At 39.4% G+C, this 13732-nt stretch overlaps 1 long non-coding RNA gene across 1 annotated transcript in view; it reads left to right on the top strand.

The window, feature by feature from the left end:
• The window catches only part of LOC139169388 (uncharacterized), an 81207-nt gene extending 68171 nt beyond the window's left edge, over window positions 1-13036 (top strand). Inside the window, exons 4-5 of the long non-coding RNA XR_011559465.1 lie at window positions 3848-3962; window positions 12975-13036. This is a non-coding gene — a long non-coding RNA (uncharacterized lncRNA). The remainder of the gene's footprint in view (window positions 1-3847; window positions 3963-12974) is intronic.
• Window positions 13037-13732: the final 696 nt, after the last annotated feature.

Here is a 13732-nt window from a genome sequence, read left to right as displayed (position 1 = left end):
TCCTATAGTCTCTTCCGGTCGCGCTCCACTCCCTTGATAGATGGGTCTCTGCATCTGAGGCCCACGTAGGCTCCTCAGCGCTGTGGTATCATTATGTTTAGGGGGAATTCTGACTTAGAGATGTTCAATCATAATCCTACAGATGGTAGCTTTGTCCCATTGGCTCCTCAGCCAAAAGCAAAGGTCTGAACCTGCGGTTCCTCTCATACTGAACAGGATTACTAGTGCAGCAACATATCATCAGTACGGTAAAACTAACCTTTCTCATGATGGTCTAAGATTGTGGCTAATATCAAGGACTACATGTACTAGCAAAAAAAAGACAACATTCAGGATTATCCAATGAAGATTAATGCACTATCTGGAAAGAGATATACAAGATGTTCAAGCTGATTTTAGAAAAGGCTAAGAAGAAAAAGACATTATTACTACTAGATAATTTAAAAAGCCAAAGAATATTTAAAATAAATCAGTATGAACTTCATTGATTATGAAAGGGTATTTGCTGACCACATCAATTTAGGAATATGCTTAGGAAAGTGGAAGTCCAAGAATATTTGCTTATTCTCATATAAAAGCAATGCACACATCTGGAATTGGATGGAACGTGGGTGATATATTTGTTCCTTATTTATTTAGCCTTTATGCTGAGTATATATCTCAGGAAATGGAAATGGAATATGATTTTAAAATTGGGAGGAATCAATAACCTGTGCTATGTTGTTGACACTACTCTAATAGTCGAAAATGGAAATGATGGAAGTTCTAGTAATGAAATTCAGGCAGTGTGATGAAAAAAATAAGATTTAAATTGAATATAAACAACACCATCTTGTACCATCAGATATAACAACTAGCCATAGAACTGATTGAAGGCATTCACATGGTGAATATCATTTGCCTTTTAAGATTCTATGAACAGTAAAGGGACTGTCAATCAAAAAATGTACCACATAAGGCACCAATTAAGATATTGGAAAATATACTTAAATGTCTCAATTTGTCTATACTTATACAGAATTATGTGTACAGTGGTTTGATGGTTTTGAACTTTGACTATTCTTAAGAATACCTGGATATACAAAAAACAAACAGATCACAGAACAATCAATTGAGAATTCACACTTCAGGCGCAAATGACCAGGCTCAAATCATCATATTTTGCACTTGAGAAGGCTGTAATGCTGGAAGGAAAGAGAAGAGGAAAACTAGCAGCAAAGTGGATGGACTAATGTGCCACATGTGGGCATGACTGGAAGGGATAAGTTGGGGATACATCATCTTATAGAAAATCTATTTTTGACAGCAGTTTCATAGCACAATCATCAGCCAATCAATCAGTTCTTACAGTAATGGTATATCCTAGTTTTAAAACAAACTGTGAGAATTTAGGCATTATGATTGAATGGATAATATTAAATTATTATCCATTCAGTTATCAATGGACTGCGCTAGGATTCTGGGTTAGGATGATTATTGGTAACTTGATTTTTTGGCTTTTTGGTTCCCGATCTCCTTCTCTTCCTGCTCCTGCTCTTTGAGATGCTCAGAGTCACTACATAGTCCAAAACTATAGTCTTGTTGTGATTCAGCCTGAGGCTCCTCAGGGACCGGCTGGATCTCTGCCGGATCCATGCCCAGAGGAGGAGGACAGTGAACAGGAGGGGGAGGACCAGGTAGACGGGGGAGAGGAACATCAGGAAGAGGAGGAGGGAGAGCAGCCTGAGACCCCCCGGGGGGGGGCTCCCCCAGCTAGTAGCCTGGATTCATTGGATGAAGACGCACAGGCTATAATAGACATGAGGCAGCGACGTGCAGCTCAAAGACGGGGCCAATTAGAAAGGTATTTCCATCCCTGAATTGGCAACAGCTGGGTTTGGGTGTGGTTCTCCTCAGCAGGGTTGAAAAGGCAGGCCCGCCCTTACAGTCTTGTGGAAAGTTATCAACTAGGAGTCCTGTGACCTTGCTTCGATTCTTGGCGTCTCTGATCTTGGCTTGTGGCCTAGAAGTCTGGAAGACTTGGGGGAGGCATGGGTTTTATTATCTCCAGCGTTGTTTTTGCCAGCAAGAATCCTGTTTTATTGCCTGGCCTTCGTGAAACCTCTGTGAAGTTTCATAGTGTTCCTGTCTGTAAGAACAGTTTTTGTTACCTGTGTTTGCTTTGAATTATATAAACTGCCTTTGCTTTTTACCAGTGTGTCTGGATACTCTTTTTGGTTGGTGTTGGCGTCTGGGGGGACCCAGACAGAACAAGTCTATGGCCTTGAAATTCAGTAAATTCAGTAAATAAAGGGGAAATTCACATCCTAACCATTATCATTATCACTTTCATTATCCTATCCTCACACCTTATCCACAAATCATGGTGGCACAGTGGTTAATAGCACAGTGGTTAATAGCACAGTAGCTGGAATGACGTATTGCAGACTGACTCTGCTGACTGCCAGCAGTTCAATTCTGACCTGCTGGCTCAAGGTTGACTCAGGCTTCCATTGTTCTGAAATCATTAAAATGAGGACCAAGATTATTAGGGAGAATATATTGACTCTGTCAACTTTTTAGAGAGTGCTGTAATGCGCTGGGAAGCAGTATATAAAACTAAGTGATATTGCTATTATAAATGGGTACTACAAGTTCTAAAATTTGAAATGTACTCTGTGCAATTGAATTGGTTTAGCAAATTTAAAGTAAATATCATTAATTTGGAAATTGCAAAAATTTAGGGAGGAATTATGCTTAAGTTCAAAAGAAAAGGAAGAACATTTTGTTTTACCTAATCTAACTTTCAGGGTAAGAACATTTTCATGCTATTTTAAGGGGAAAACATTCCATACTAATCAGTTCTCTTTCCATAGCTACATTTTAATGGATTTCAAATAGACTATAATATTGCTACTCAAATTGACCCTCCCTGCCATGTTCCTTTCAAAAGTACATTTTCTTCTTTAATTAAATCCATCAATTGCTAAATAATGTATAACTTGTAGCTCAGAGTCTAATCATATTTACTTACAAAGCACAGAACAGTGTGACACTATAATAGAGCTATGTATATATAGGCAAAATATTAAGGCTCATTTTAAGCTATTTTGTGCTATTCATCTGTTGCAGAGGAAGTTTATACAGTTTTGTTGATAAGCATTTCTGCAAAAAGATAATCATTATATACTGTATTTGATTTCGTTTTGCTTTATCTTGCCTATAAAACATGCTTTGGAGAAAAATAAAAACTTTATATAGTTTAAAACTAAAAGGCAACCGAAGACCTTGGCAGAAAATTCTTAATAATGATAAGGTTCTTTTTCATCTCCTCTTTTTTCTCAGAACTGAACTGGCATCTTATCTCATTCATTCTTGCACATGTTATTATAGATCAGAGGTCTTCAAACCCAGCAACTTTAAGACTTGTGGACTTCAAATTCCAGAATTCTGAGAGTTAAAGTCCACAAGTCTTAAAGTTGCCAAGTTTGGGGACCCCTGTATAGACCTAAAATGACTTCCATACATTGTCTTCTCCATTCATGAATTCCAAAGGCTTCCATTATTCCTTGATGTTTGAGAGGGCAGGAACATAGGAAACAGTTGCAAGGAGAGGAAAGAATCAAATAAATACAGCGGAGCTCACCATGCATATATCTCTGAGATAGAAAAAGGAAGAAAAAAACTCCTCTCTGGGAATTGCCAGGAGCCAGATTTTCATTTATTTGTTTAAAACATGCCTAAGGCAGATTCCAACCATCAATGTATAATAACCAGGCTATGTCTGGCCCAAAGGCACAAGGCAAGCTCTAGGAAAGGCTTCATCATTTCTTTGCTCAAATAATCAAAGCTATTTTTCTTCCTTCAGAGTTCTGTATCTTTTATGTTGCCACCCCGCCTCGTCAACTTCAAACAGAAGAACAGATTTTGAGTGGGAAAAGTATGGGCCAGAAAAGGATTCGGCAAGCACCTCACCTGTTCAGGTATTTGTTCAAAAAACTTATAGTAATACACAGAGAGAAATCCAATGTTATCTTGAATGTTTCACATTTCAAATCAAACCAGCAGGCCTCATAGCAAAGATTGTGGAGATGGAGTCTACAGTATAAAGTTGTCTAGAATTGGCTAACTTAATGTCCTGTCTAATGAACTGATGGTAACCAGGATGCTTGCATGACTTCATCATACCCCAGTTCAGAGGAGCAGGAGTTGGAACTGTGGCCATCCATTGGGGAGGACACGGTCCCTTCCATTGAATGAGAGTCCAGGGGCTGAGGACAAGGCAATCCCAGGGCCATCTGCAATGGAGAGGGAGTGGTATGGAAAGCTGTCTGCAGGAGCAAAGCAGCTGCAGAAAACCAGCAGGGATTTATTATTTTATTTATTTTTATTTATTTAGTTTGTCAAACATGTACAACATAATAGATACAAGTATAAACATGGATAAGAACACAGGAAATGGGTACGAATAAATGGGGACAGTAGGACAGGGACGGTAGGTATGCTGGTGTGCTTCTGCACACCCCTTACAGACCTCTTAGAAATGAGGTGAGGTCCACAGTAGACAGTTTAAGGTTAAAGTTATGGGGTTTTGAGGATGTTACAAAAGAGTCAGGTAGTGCATTCCAGGCATTGACCACTTTGTTGCTGAAGTCATACTTTCTGCAATCGAGTGGGTTTACCTTGAGTTTGTATCTATTGTTTGCTCGTGTGCTATTGCAGTTGAAGCTGAAGTAGTCATTGATGGTTAGGACATTGAAGCAGTTAATTTTATGTACTATGCTTAGGTCAGACCATAGGTGGCATAGATCTAGGTTGTTGAAGCCCAAACTTTCAAGTCTAGTGGCATTAAGTGTTCTATTATGAGCAGAGGAGTAGGGTACTCTTCTCGGAAAATACTTCTGGACTCACTCAATTTTATTATTATACAGTTAATATATACAGAGATGACAGGCCCTAGACCACCTCTGATGAGGAAAAGTTGCCCTTACCTGAATGGATCCTTACCTGACATGACCTCCTCATCACAAGACCCACTGAACACATAAAAGCCCTTATAAGCAGAACACCAACGCTGATATCTTCTAAATTTGTCTAAATATATTATCTAGCTAGGTAATGAAATAGTCAGAAACCAAACCACAAGCTTAGAGAATGTATCTCTGCCTCATTCATCCTTTACAGTGGTTCTCAACCTTTCTAAAGCCTTAACCCCTTAATACAGACCCTTTAATATATGCTGCGGTCTGTATTAATACCCCTTAATAAATGTTGCTGTGACCCCCCAACCATAAGTCTAGCACCAATTGTCCCAACAGAGCTTTAAACTGATTGGCAGGAAGGTCAGAGGGACACCTCCACTGTTTGGACTGTAAAAATATGTTCCAAGGCACCAGAATAGAAACTTTAGTTCCTAACACCATGGAAAATTTGTCTTTTTCCATCTTCTTAGGCGACCTCTGTGAAATGGTCATTTGACCCCCAAAAGGGTCCCAACCCTCATGTTGAGAACCATTAGTTTGTTCATTCTTTCCCCATTCCCATTCCCACATTTACATCACAGAACCTAAGTGGTCATGTGAAACAAGGCTCTGCCTAAATGTATAATTAGGAATATGCTGAGTCTCACACAAATTTTGCATTGGGATATTTGATCGTGATTAATTAGAATTCTCACACAAAGAGTTTTTTAGTTGGATGACAATTAGATAGATGCAAATATTTAACTTTTTGTTGACCTCTATTACCTTTGCAGCCCTATACAATTACATGTACGTTAGTGCCTTTGAAGATAGACTGTCACCCAAGAAGCAGATCCCTTCTCTCCACCTCGCCTCCATACTAACCTACCTAGGCTTCATGATCTGAGGAATCCAGAGTATGACACCATAGTCTTTCAAGACTGAAGGATGCCAGCGCAAGTGCCTTTGAGTCAATTTGTGTGTCCTAGTGACTGCCAATACTAGCCCCTGCAGTTTTCTTGGCAAGGTTTTTCAGAAATGATTTGCTATTGCCTGCTTCCTTGGGCTGAAAAAGAGTGACTACTTCATGCCTAAAGTGGGATGTAATGTATGGTTTCTCAATTTCTAATCTGATGCTTTAACCACAACACTAAAGTGACTTTAACTTTTTTTTTCTCCTTGTAATTCCTTAATTTCCTTAGAATCAGGATCACTGAAGGAGCCGAGTGTTTACTGTCTGAATGTCCTTCCTAATGCCTACACAGTTAGCAGAAGATATATCTGCTGCTACCTGTTGTGGTTGGCTCTGGCCCAGTTCCAGGGAATGTGGAGGTGGATGCAGGGGAAACTTCAACATGTCACAGGCCTGTGTTATTGCCGACAGAGTCAGTTCAGAGTTTAGTTTCCTCAGACGAAGAAGAAGGTGGGAGTGACTCGGCAGAGGGGGGCTTGGCACACAGCCAAGGCAGGCAATCTCCCTTATCTTCCATTGGATCCACGTTTTGGATTCATGCAAGTGCAGAATTATGCGTAGAAGAGACCAAGTAAGGACATATCACAGGAGATAAGAGCGGCCACCTGTGTTTGGGTGGGGCTCCAGTAATTAGGGCTGCTGCTATAAATAGCAGCATGTGGGTGTGGCCGTTGCGGAAGAGTATCTGATCGCAGTTCGTCAGGAATCCTGGGTTGCTGGTTGCTGGACTTTGCTTGTTGATTTTTCACGCCTTTGAAAGCAAAGCAGAGCAACGTGTGTGTGTGTCTCACTTCACTTTGTTGGAAGAAGAAGGGGTGTGAAGTTTCTTCACAGCTGCTAGCTAAGTACTTAATGACCGCTTAAGGTTAATTGTACAGACTACCCAGTTGTTTTGGGACGAGTGCTCTTTGCAATACAAAAAGAGTGCTTAATTTATTTTGAATTTTGGGATAAAGAACATTGTTTTGAATTTTCAAACGTGTGTGTGTCTGAAATTTGTACGCTTGAATTTTCGGGAGGCTCCTACCAGAACACTACCTAGGATTGCACTCTTAACCTTCTGAGTGGGAGGCAAGTGTTTTCACTACCAGGCAACCACATAACTCTCTCACCTTATTAATAACATTTTCCAAAGAAAGGAATTGGTAAATCTATGCTTTACAGAATATTCTAAGGTCATGGTGGTAAATCTATAGCACATGTGCCACATATGGCATGTGGAGCCATATCGGAGGGCACGTGAGACTTTTCCATGTTTCAGCTCCAGCGTGCATGCCTGGACTGGCTTGCTGATTTTCAGCCTTGGGAAAGGCCATTTTGTCCTCCAGACACTTCAGGCAACAAGCTTCTCCGAAGCCCAAAAAAAAATTGCCCAACAGACAAACTGGAAGTTTAGAAAAATACACTTCGGGTTTGCCGTTGTGCTGTTTTTTGCATTCCGGAGGGTTCAGGGAAGTTTCTTGAAGCCCCAGAGTGCAAAAAACAGCACAATGGGCAAGCCAGAAGTGCATTTTCCGAACTTTTGGTTTGCCCATTTGGGTATTTTTTTTAACCTACATGGCTTCAGATGACCTGTGTGCATGCGTGGGGGAGGGTACACATATGGGGGTGGGGAAGAGAAGGGACATTGGTACATGCATGAATGCTAGCACACCCCTCAGCTCCCCCCCCCTTTGGCACGCAAACCAAAAATGGGTCGCCATCACTATTTTAAGGCTTCTTCATCCAATGAAATATTCCAACACTATTTTGTTTCATTTTTAAATGATGTTTTCCCATACAATATGACATGGAAGTTTTATGAAGGTCCAAGTCATGCGTCCTTAAAATTTCCATTGCCCAAACAGCCTGATACGTTCAACATTTTAGCATGTGCAGTACGGCAAGTTCAATTCAGATAGAACAATTATTTCCCCCAGCAATTTTTGATGTTGCTGTCATGTTTAACAGATGGTGCCTTTGTATTCTTGCATCCATCTTTCTGGAGAAATTCTGGTCTGTAGCCAAGTGGTTTAGATTTGCAGCTTTATTTTAAAGCTTTATATTTTAAAGTATTGTAGCAGAATCTCTGAAAGAAAAATGTTTACCAACAAAACATATTCATAAAAACAGCTTAAGCTGAATGCTAACAATAAAAAGAAAAATAATTGTTTATTGTTTGCCATTTCTATGTTCTCTGAACTTTTTTCCAAAGCAACCTTACCTATAGCAAATAGAATTTTAAATGTCTCTGAGCAAACTAATTGTAGGCAAAATGTAAGAAATTTGACCTAACCTGTAAAGCAGCAATTTAAAAAAAATATTTCATACAAAATATGTTTAATATCTTAATATTTAATGTCTAGGCACAATATAGATAGTGCCTGGAGGCTGTTAGGGTCTGGATGGGTGTCAACAGACTGAAACTCGACCCGGATAAGATGGAGTGGCTGTGGGTTTTGCCTCCCAAGGACAATTCCATCTATCCATCCATTATTCGGGGGCGCGGGGGGGGGGAATTACTGACCTCCTCAGAGAGGGTCCGCAACTTGGGCATCCTCTTCGATCCATAGCTTACATTAGAGAACCATCTTTCAGCCCTATCTGGACCGGGACTCACTGCTCACAGTCACTCATGCCTTCATCACCTTGCCCAATCCCAGAGACCAATTAGGTCCCACAGAGTTGGCCTTCTCCGGGTCCCGTTGACTAAATAATGTGATTTGCCTGGACCCAGGGGAAGAGCCTTCTCTGTGGCGGCCTCGACCCTCTGGAATCAACTCCCCCCACAGATTAGGATTGCCCCCACCCTCCTTGCCTTTTGCAAGCTTCTCAAAATTCATCTCTGTTGCCAGGCATGGGGAATTTGATTCCCCTGGGTTGTGTCTGCTTTGTGTATGGTTTGTATGAAATGCATGAGTGTTTTTTATATTAAGGTTTTTAAAGTATTTTTAAGTATTGGATTTGTACTGTTCTTGTTGTGAGGCGCTCCGAGTCTGTGGAAAGGGGCGGCATACAAATCTGATAAATAGATAGATAGATAGATAGATAGATAGATAGATAGATAGATAGATAGATAGATAGATAGATAGATACTACTGTAATATTGACTACAATATTTACAGAGAAATCTTTGAAAACCTTTGATCACTTGGATACTCCTTGTGAGTGAGTGAATAGTTAGCAAGATTTCAAGATTATATAGTTATCAAGATTATATGTGTGTGTGGCTGAGCAGTTATTCACAACTAATCTCAAGCTAAACATTTCTCTGTGTGCACAACTTTGATAAACAAGGATTACTCTGCTCATACATTAACAGTATCCATTTCCCAAAGGTGCCAGCTATAATATCTGCAGTCTTGCTTTGTCATTTGTTTTATTCTATTTCCATAGTAAGGGGAAATATTTACAAAATGGTGGACATAATTACATTACAGCTTCTATGTCTGTGACCCTCCAATTCACACTGTGGCCTTGTAGATGTCTTAGGACGAGAATGTTCATGCTGGTTGAAAGTTTTGCTTGTAATGCATCTAGAGGACACCAGGCAGGGGAAGGTGGCTAAATTATCATCTAGAAGTACCGTAAGTTCTATTCATATGACACAGACCTATTTTTGAGTTTTCTATTTAGTTTTCCACAGATTGTTTGGATGTTAGCCAACTGGTATGGCTGCTGTGAATGTACACCAATTTGTTGCTGAAGTTCACCCTTGGAGACAGATAAGTGACACACACCTGTCCCAGTTTGATTTGAAAATTGGCTTTCGTAACAAATTGATTTTCAAACACATAGAAATAGATAACTGAGTTTCTCCTAAACCTAATTTTAGCTCTGTGTATGATTATATAACTGGGAATATAATGGAACCTGAATTTCTGCTTTTAAGTCTTATGAGAGGTTGTATTTAACTGGCATGTCAGCAATCTGTATATTCTGAGGAAGCAAACTTACAAAGAGTCCAATGCTAAATGCCTATTTATTGCATAGTTTTTAATCACACATACGCACATATTTCTGTGTTTCTTTTCCTTTCTGCACTTTTGGCTTTTCTTTCTTTTTTATTAAACTCCTCACCCTTTTCTTTCTCCTTTTTTAATTATTACCTTTTGTAAATTTTTATTTTTTACCTACTCTAATAAAGTTATCTAAAAATATTGCAATTCAAAACTTTATAAATCTGTATAATTTCAGTTATTACCTTCTATTCAATGAGTGTATCAACTTGATGTCTTTTTCAGAGATGGATAATAATTTTCTTCTCTGAATTGCTTTATGTAATCCTGTTTTAAAGGAAAGCTTACAACAAAAACAGTATTTCTTTAGTATTTAATCCATCAGTGGTTAACAATATGCCTCTTAAATGTAGTAGTTAAATGCCTAAGTTCTTTTAATTCCAGCCTTTAGGTCTTAATAACAAGAGTAATTTCACTGTGGTGCAGCTCATTATATATAAAATCTCTTGTAAGACTTATTTTTTACCATCTTGATGGACCTTTTAGCTGACTTCTTATGATGCAGAAGCCAAGAGGACTCAACCAGCAAGATGGATGGATAGACTTATGGGCAGATAGATAAATAGCTAGCTAGCAAGATAGATAGGTAGGTAGATAGATAGATAGAGAGAGAGATAGGTAGGTAGGTAGGTAGGTAGGTAGACAGACAGACAGACAGACAGACAGACAGACAGACATAGATGATAGATAGATAGATAGATAGATAGATAGATAGATAGATAGATAGATAGATAGGCAGGCAGACAGACAGACAGACAGACAGACAGACAGACAGACAGACAGATTGAAAGAGAGACTTATTTTTTAAATGTTGTTTCTTGAAGGAGGTCCTTATTTTAAAAAGTTAATCAAGTTTGCTGGACAGGTTGAATTCAACCGGACGTGTTGTGGCAAGACAGGCTGGAAAAAGTGAAGCTCCAACGAGCTTCGTGAAATTGAATCACCACTGGGGGTTGTTTGTACCATAATCATCCTAAAGGAATGGTGCAGAAGGAAAGGCATCTCAGATGATTCAGAGGAGCAAGCAAGCTCCTTGAATGGTCAGAGACAGCTCTTCAGATCCTCAGCAAAGCTGGTGGCCATTATTAATGACCATTTCAAAGCTGGGGCAACTGGACCAGGTTTAGGTGCAGGAGAAGCGAATGGATGAAGTGCTGTAACTGGGTGAGAAAGAGACCAACTCATGGGTAAAATCAATCTTTCAATTTGGATTTTTAAAGAATTTCCCTAAGCTGAAGTAACAGCTAATTGACACCTAGGAACTGTCAAAGGAGAAGGGGGGGAAAAGGGAGACTAAAACTTTAAAACCCAAGAAGATCCCTTTCACTTTGGATACCATTTTAAATTGGAGAAATAAAAATAATAGAAAGAAGAAATTGGTGAAAAAGAAAGCCCTTTGTTTTTGTGGATTTAAAGTAATTATCAGATATTTTTCACAATCAGCTGGAAGCATATTGTGGATTGGAGAGTGCTCTCTACTGGCGAGAGGAAAATATTGCAGCAATTGTAACAACTTGTGGATTATAAAGGAGAAAGTACAACTGTCTGACCTTGAATTGTTAGAAGAGAAGAGGAATTTTAAGGAGTGTTCTGTTTTGCCCAGACTATCGATGGTGGCGGAAGATAAATAAACTGTGTAATTGGATTGTACTATTATTTGAATTGGAGTTAAAAAGAAACTGAATACCCGTTTTTTAAAAAAACAAACTATATGGATTTTACATTTGAAATTAGTGTGATATAATATAAAAACATCAATTGGCAATATGGAGGATAAGATGTATGAAGAATTATTTGCTATGTTAAAAGCTGTGAGTGAAACTGAAAAGGTGATAAAAAAAGTAGAAACTTGGCTGGAGCATGAAATAGTAACAGAGTCAGAAATTGTGTTGGAAGATTTTGAGCAGAAAATAGAAAAGAGGGTGGTTAAGGGAAATGAGGAACCAGAAAACAAACCAATAAAAGAAGAGATGGAAAACAAAAAATGAAACAATTTCACTGGGGTTTATAGTGGCAAGAAGAGAAAAGTACTGAAAAAAGAATCAATCGAAAGGTAAAAAGCGAATTGGTGGGAAGAGATTAGAGAAATTTGGTGGGACCACATGAATAACAGACTTTAAAAAAAGAAAAAAGACTCTAGAGAAAAGTCACAAGACAAACAAGAATAAGAAAAAGAAAAACAAGAAATTAAAAGAATGAAGTAAAAGGAGAGATTTATAACATTTGGAATTTTGGAGGGATTAAAAGAAAATGGGTAAACATTTGTGACGGCACAGAAAGAAAGGAAAAATAAGGGCCATATTAAAGGATTTAAGAAAACTGTATTAATATTGTTAATGGTGGATAATTGAATTGATTATACATTCATTGCAAAATGGTTTAGTAGTCATCAAGGTAATATATAATATTATTTACCTTATTTAGGGCAAACCAGAAATAATCAATTTGGGTATTACTGGGATGACATAGGTCAGTGATGGCGAACCTATGGCACGGGTGCCACAGGTGGCATGCGGAGCCATATTTGCTGGCACACAAGCCGTTGCCCTAGCTCAGGTCCAACATGCATATATGTGCCAGCCAGCTGGTTTTTGGCTCGCACATAGGCTCTGAGATGGCAATTTTGGCTTCCATTGAGCCTCCGGGATAATGGGGGAGGGCATTTTTGCCTTCCTCCAGCTCCAGGAAAGCTTTTGGAGCCTGGGGAGGGTGAAACATGAGCCTACTGGGCCCACCAGAAGCTGTGAAACAGGTAGTTTCCAGCCTCCAGAGGACCTCCAGGGGGTGGGGGAACCTGTTTTTACCTTCCCCAGACATTGAATTATGGGTGTGGGAACTTGTGCATGCACAATAACACACATGCATAATCTTTTAGCACCCGAGGAAAACAACATTTGCTATCACTGACATAGGTTATAGCAATATTGCGCTCATAATCTACCCGCAGCAGCTCTTCTCTCTTAAAGTGACCATCAAGCCAAGCTCAGTTCAATACAGTTTTATTGGCATCGAAAGCAAGTGTTTTCCATTGTTTATTCACTGAGATGTTTTTTTGACTTCCAGGTCTGGTCTCAAGCTGTCAGGTCTCCATGCAGTTTCGTATCCAAATACTAATTAAAGCTAACCCAAGTTTCTGGATCAGCCAAGATTGGCTGCATATAGTATCTCTGAAGATCACTTCAGAAATGTACCTTACCTGTTTACCATAATCATTTTGCTGGATATTTATCTCCTAACTTTCAAACAACTTTGAATATTAGTAAAATTTAAAGTATATTTAAGTTGTTAATCTTTCTTAACAAATATGTTATGTTGGTTTATTTGGATATCATAGCAATTGAATACTATGGGTTTTTTTTTTTTTTTAAATGTATGGTATGTGCAGTGATGGGCTACTAGCCGGAACGCTAAATTGGTGCAATTTTCTTCTGCATCTGTGGAGGTAGGAAAATCACCCATGGAGCCGCAGGTGCGCCTGTGTTTTGACATGCGTGGAAGCAAAAAAACCTTGCTGAAACACAGGCGCACCTGCGGCTCCATGGGTGATTTTGCTACCTCCACAGATGCAGAAACAAAATTGCACTGGCCCCACAAGCAATCAGGAGCCGTGGCGGCGAGCCCAATTTAACGTTCTGGCTAGAAGCCCACCCCTGGGGTGAATGCTAACTTCCTACAGTGCACATCCCTGTTCTACCAACTCTGAAGTCCAGAAAAAGGATGTTGATGAGCTGAGCCACAGACTCTTTTCCAGTGAGAATTTGGAGATAGGATGCACAGAGGGGTGTGTGTGTGTGTGTGTGAAAACCATGGAAAGCAAACTG

Source organism: Erythrolamprus reginae, chromosome 6 (genome assembly GCF_031021105.1).
Source record: "Erythrolamprus reginae isolate rEryReg1 chromosome 6, rEryReg1.hap1, whole genome shotgun sequence".
Lineage (NCBI taxonomy): Eukaryota > Metazoa > Chordata > Lepidosauria > Squamata > Dipsadidae > Erythrolamprus > Erythrolamprus reginae.
Note: the sequence above shows the minus strand (reverse complement) of the source record. Positions and strands in the feature narration are given on the sequence as shown.